This window comes from Diabrotica virgifera, chromosome 3 (assembly GCF_917563875.1).
Source record: "Diabrotica virgifera virgifera chromosome 3, PGI_DIABVI_V3a".
Taxonomy (NCBI): domain Eukaryota; kingdom Metazoa; phylum Arthropoda; class Insecta; order Coleoptera; family Chrysomelidae; genus Diabrotica; species Diabrotica virgifera.
Genome location: NC_065445.1, coordinates 81,530,268 through 81,536,267, shown reverse-complemented (window position 1 = coordinate 81,536,267; position 6,000 = coordinate 81,530,268).

The following is a 6,000-nucleotide window of genomic DNA, read 5'->3' as shown; positions in this document are numbered from 1 at the left end:
CGTCACCTCTGTTAACCGTCAGGGTCCGTACATAAGTTGTATTGACTACAGAAGTAAAAAATGAGTCATAAATTCATTTTGTTTGAGCATTGCGATAAGTTGATAGGCCAAGTGAAATTCGCTGAAATGTACAGTTTTGCTATCACCATATTTTAAGAATGAATTAACTGTTTTGTTTTCGTGATTTAAGATGACATAAAAGAATGGTTAATTTGTGATGAGGACACAAAAAGCTATGCATTGTTGACAGATGATGAAATCGTTGAAATGGCAACAGAGGCGGAGGAAGCAGATTCAGAAGCTGACACAGACTACAGCTGACAAATTGATTAGATTGTACGAACACAAATCTCTTTTATATTGTCAAACAAAATATACAAATAAAATTTGAGACCTGTACTATGAATTTTTAATTTTTTTAATGTTCTGTTAACCGTCTTTTCGATTATCCGTCATACCCTTGGTCTGGTGCCCTGACGGATAATCGAGGTTCCACTGTATAACCGTTCAAAAGATACGAGGGGGTACGGACTTTTGACTAGCACTGTATAATATATTATATGTATAAGTGAATAAAAATTAAAAATTATTATATACACAATTTTTAGTGTACTACCTGTTAGATTATAAAATTAAATGCAAAATACATATATATTTTAATATTGTACAAAGAATAAAGGCTTTACCAACTTTTTAAAGCAGATTCAATATTGTTTTGTTAATTTTTTTTATAAAAAATCTTTTGTGTGAATTTTTATTTATCACATCTAGAGAAAAACAATTTTGAAAAAAAAATTGTTTATTACAAGTTGACGAATACTTATTGTAAAAAGTGTCATTTAGATGTTATTATTTTTATATGCTGCCATAAACTAAAGAAAACATTGAAATTTGTCCATTATTAACGAAGATACTGCAAAGTACTACTGCACCACTCTTCATGCAAAAAGTTTTCATTTAAGGTCGCTACGAAAATCATTATTTTTTAAAATATTCTAAAATTTTAACTCTATGTATAAATGGCATTGTTAACTAGTAGGTTTGATAGATGTACTCAAGCACTTTAAAATGTTGATATTGATAAATAAAAATATTATTAATTTTTAAACTTGGAAAAGCTATCTCGGCAAAAAATAGATCTAGAAATTTTTTTGTCTTTTGTAAGTGTGTCAAAAACTACCAGGAACACGAATATTAAAAATTATTTCAAAATATTCAATCCCGGCGATGTTATTAAAAAAACAAATTTTAAACAAATTACACCAATTTTCAAACGCCATTTTGGGGGAGTGTTTAATCGAAATTTTAATTTGTAAATACATTTATCAAAAATATACATAAAAGCAAAAAAAAATGAGACCTTAAAAATTTGAATACTCTATCGGCAATAACCGCATTTTTGCAATTGAAAAAATGATAATTTTTTATAAACAAATTAAATATCTCATTAAGTACTTAATATTTATCAACCAATTTTTTTTCATTTTATACTGGTACCATAGCGCAACTTTTTCTGCAAAACAAAATGTTTTATAGTGCTTATTTATAAAGCAAATAATTTTTTTTGGAAATTTGTTTTTCAATTTTGATTTACAATTATTTAAATAAATTAAAGGTCAAATTTAATTTAGTAAATCTTATGTATAAGATTTTTTTCTTCAGCTTTGCAGAAAAAAATTGTAAAATCCTTAGTAAAAACATGAATTACCGCGGCAGTTAAAAAAGTAAATTTTGTGCAAAAATTACCCATTTTTAATTATTTAAACAATGATCCCCCCATATGAATCATATACTTTCTTAAAAATATCTTTTGTTTGGACCTAAACTTTGATAAAAAATTTATTCTAACCTGTACGGAATTACATTTTGATTTTATTTTATTTTATTGGGCTAAATGTGTAATCTAAAACTGCGCTACCAATCTCTGCGTGACAGAGAAAAGTGTTTGTATTTAGCGTACTCATCTCTTCCTAATCGAAGGGACATGACGTTATGTTTATTGGCAGATTTGATAAACCCCGCCGGTTAAAAAAAGATGCCTGTTCTAAATACAAACAGTTTTCTCTGTCTCACTGGTCGCACAGATTTAGATTGCATGGCTCAGCTAGGTATTATATGTCTATGCATAGAAGAGAATTATTTGTTTAGGGTTAAGACTGTATGACAATTAATTGTACTATTTACGATTCTTTATGATCTTTTGAATACATAAAGATACTTTCTTAATTATAAAACTGTGTTTTACTATTTTATTACTACATTAATATTATTGCGTTACCCAGAATCAGAAGAGATTCTGAGTAACGGTGGTTCAGGGGGTGGTTCTTTGGATAATAGGGATGTTCACAAAAAATTAAAAAGTCATTTCAAACATGTAAAACGATTAAGAAACACCCTAGCAATAAATGTCCAAAATTTCAACAAAATTGAAAAAGTCTTTCTATAAAAAATCTTTATTAGAAATCTAGCATTATTTTAAATTTCAAGAAAGCTTCTCTATTGGCCTGACGTCACTAGTTGCATACCCCAAGCGCGCTCCATTCTCATAGTGTTATTGTTTACCTGTTTGACGTTTCAGGTCATTTTATTTTGTTCTCTTCTTGTTTTATCAGGGTTAAAGTGGAGTTTTATAGTGAATTTGTTTAGTTTAAAGTGGATAGACTGTTTGTAAGAACATATTTTGGGTGGTACAAAAATAAACAAATAAAATGGAAGAAGGTTTTCAGAAAACCGATTCGTATAAACTACTTACTGTAGTGTAGATGTAACAATTGTGTATGATTTATTGGCATCTTGTAAAAAAATAAATCTACCACAGCTTTACTGAGTATATATTCCATATAATTTTCCATGTCTTCTTTAAGCTAAAAAAATAAATGCTTAATACTCCACAAAAAAATAGAGAAAGTTGTATGCATGCATTGTATGCATGCATATTGTATACATACATTGGTTGGTTATTACCTTACCTTGGTTAGGTGTATTAAAACTATTTTTATTCTTCTTCATGTGCCTTGTCCGTTGTGGACGTTGGCTATCATCATGGCAATTTTAGTTTCATTTGCGGCGTTTCTGAATAACTCGATCGATTTTTGTCCAAATCATTGGCGAAAGTTTTTAAGTCATGAGTGTCTTTTCTTCCGGGTCCGCGTTTGCTCTCTATTTTACCTTGCGTTATCAGTTGGAGTATACGATATTTATCATGCCTCATGAGATGACCGAAATATTTAAGATTTCGTTTCTTAATTTTAAAAGAGATTTCTTTTTGTTTTCCCATTCGACGCAATACCTGTACGTTGGTGTGGGTCGCCAGGATATTTTGAGGATACTTGGGTACACACACATCTCGAATGCCTCTAGCTTTTTCATTAATGTTTCCTCCATTATTGTCCAGGCCACTGCGCCATATAGCAAGACCGGAAATAATAACATTTTAGCAGCCGCATTTTTAGTGAAAGAGATGTTATGTCGCAATGGGTGAAACTATTTCTCATGCATGTTGTTAAATGTTGCTCTGTCCTTTTCAACTCTAGATCTTATTTCGGTTGTTTCGTATTTCGAGTTGACAACTGTTCCAAGGTAAAAAATATTTTTGAACTTGGGTATTATACATTTTCATTTCAACCAATACTTACTTACTTAACCAATCTTTTCACTAAATTATTAATGATTTTAATATAATATAAAGTCATACCTACATCCACATGTAGTTATTTCAAGGTTTACTTTTACTGTATGTATTATTAGAATCCCGTTTTTAGGAATATCCCAGTTTAAGGAATACAAATTTGAGGTCCCGAAACTTTTTCATTTACTCCTTAAGGGGGTAGGTGCAAAATCTTGGTCTAATTCTATTTAAATTCATTAATTTTTTTCGAATTTTGAGAAAACTTATAACTATTTTTGAAAAATGTAAATGCAGAAAGAACAATTACATTATTACCAAGGGCCGAAAGTCTCTGGAAAACTTCTATAGTGTTTATTTTATTAAGTTAGTTCTTTAAGTTAGTTATTTTAAGTTATAGCTGCAACAAACCATTTCTTTTTCTGTTTTAAATTGTCTGGAACGGTTATAAAAATCTTGTCAGAACTGTTTTTTGATGTATTTATACACCCAGGAACAAAACACCACTTATTTGGCTTCATTTTTAATAATCAAGTACGTAAAAAACTGCGCACATTCAAATACACTTCGTAAATAAGTATACAAAACTAGTCGTCGATCAAAGACGTTACGACTGCTGACATCACAGACCGTAGCCTCGCTACAGGGTACCGTTTTTCTAGCCTCCAAGAAAATCAACATTATGAACTCATTTATCTTAAAAAATATACATTTTTAAGCAGTTTTATGATTGTTACGTTTTTATATACCTTGTAATCTATTGAATTTAACTATATTTAAAAATTAGTGAACATCCCTATTCTTGCTAACACATAAACAAAAATAAAATTGGAAAAAAAAAGAAAAACAATCGTAAGATGATAGTTACAAGAAGTAAACCAGAAATATTAAATAAATGTAATGAAGAAATCAAGTTAAAAACAAGTGAAGTGAATTAAAAAGCAATTTATGTTTCATTTCGATTAATAGGCAAGGCACAATCTACAGACAGCTGTTTCTGTTATGAACTTCATCAGTGTAGATGCTTGTGCGCCTCTGAATCAAAACGAAAAGAGATTATCTTTTTAAGGGGAATACAGAGAAAGGTTCTAATAAGGAAAGTTTCAGATTTAAGTTAGTGTCTATTATTATATTTAATAATGGATACTGTATCTGGGACTTTCCTATTTTCGTTAAGATTTTCATTCTTATAGCGGATTTCAATATAATTTTGAAATTTTCCTTAAAAAGACAATCTCGTTTCGTTTTGATCAGAGGCGGATATAGGCTATTCATTATGTACCTTAGAAAGGAACTACAACGTTAACAGAGTTTTATTGTTTCATATGGTCAATTGATCTCTTAATATGAAAAACCGCGGATAGCCCAGTCGGGATAGCATTTGACCTTGCATTAGGAGCTGCCCCAAATTTTATTTTTCTAATCTTTAGGGAGGGTCAATATTACTATAAATTTAAAATCTCGACTGAATTCCACCGTTGCGTTAGCCGCCATCTTAATTTTAAACGAGAACCGTTTTTGCTCAATATCTCCGCCATTTTCAATTTTTTGACAAAAAGTGTAGAAACTGAAATTGTTGAAAATGCGATTTTCTATAATTTCATTTATTATAATTTTTTTCGTGCGGTCGATATTTTCCGAGTTATGAGGGGAAAATAGTGACAGTTGTAGCATAATTATTGAATTATTGAATTATCTCGTTTATTATTAGGTTTACAACAAATATTTACCTATACAAAAATGAAGAGAATTAAATTTTGTACAATTTTGATGCCGTTCATTTTTTTGATAAAATCAATATTTAAGGTAGTACGTATGTGGTAAAAGTGCGAGCGTAAGACCTGATTGATTTTATAACAATTGTTTTTGTTAAATATCTCCGCCATTTTCAACTTTTCGGCAAAAAGTGTAAGAACTGAAATTGTTGCAATTACGGTTTACTACAATTTTTCGAGAGAACCAGTGGCGGGTCTACAAGTGGGGGAAATGGGAAAATTCCCCCCAACAATAAAATTAAGTGAACTTAATGTATATAATGTCTTTTTATGTCTTTTATATACTTAGTTTGGTTGATGTTTCATTGGAAGTTTCAAACATTGTATAAAATATAATTGTCTTTATTTTTGTTTATGTACAATTATGTCGTAAAGTTAATAATAAATGAGACAATTCAATAATTATGCTTCCCCTCCGCTTCCATTATTTTCCCCCTTAACTCGGAGAATATTGATCGTATAAAAAAATTGTGCAAAAGAAATTGTAGGAAATTGCATTTCCAACAATTTTCTTTCCCACCATTTATGTCGAAAAGTTGAAAATGGCGGAGATATTAAGCAATAACAGTTCTCATTTAAAATCAATATGGCGGCTAATGC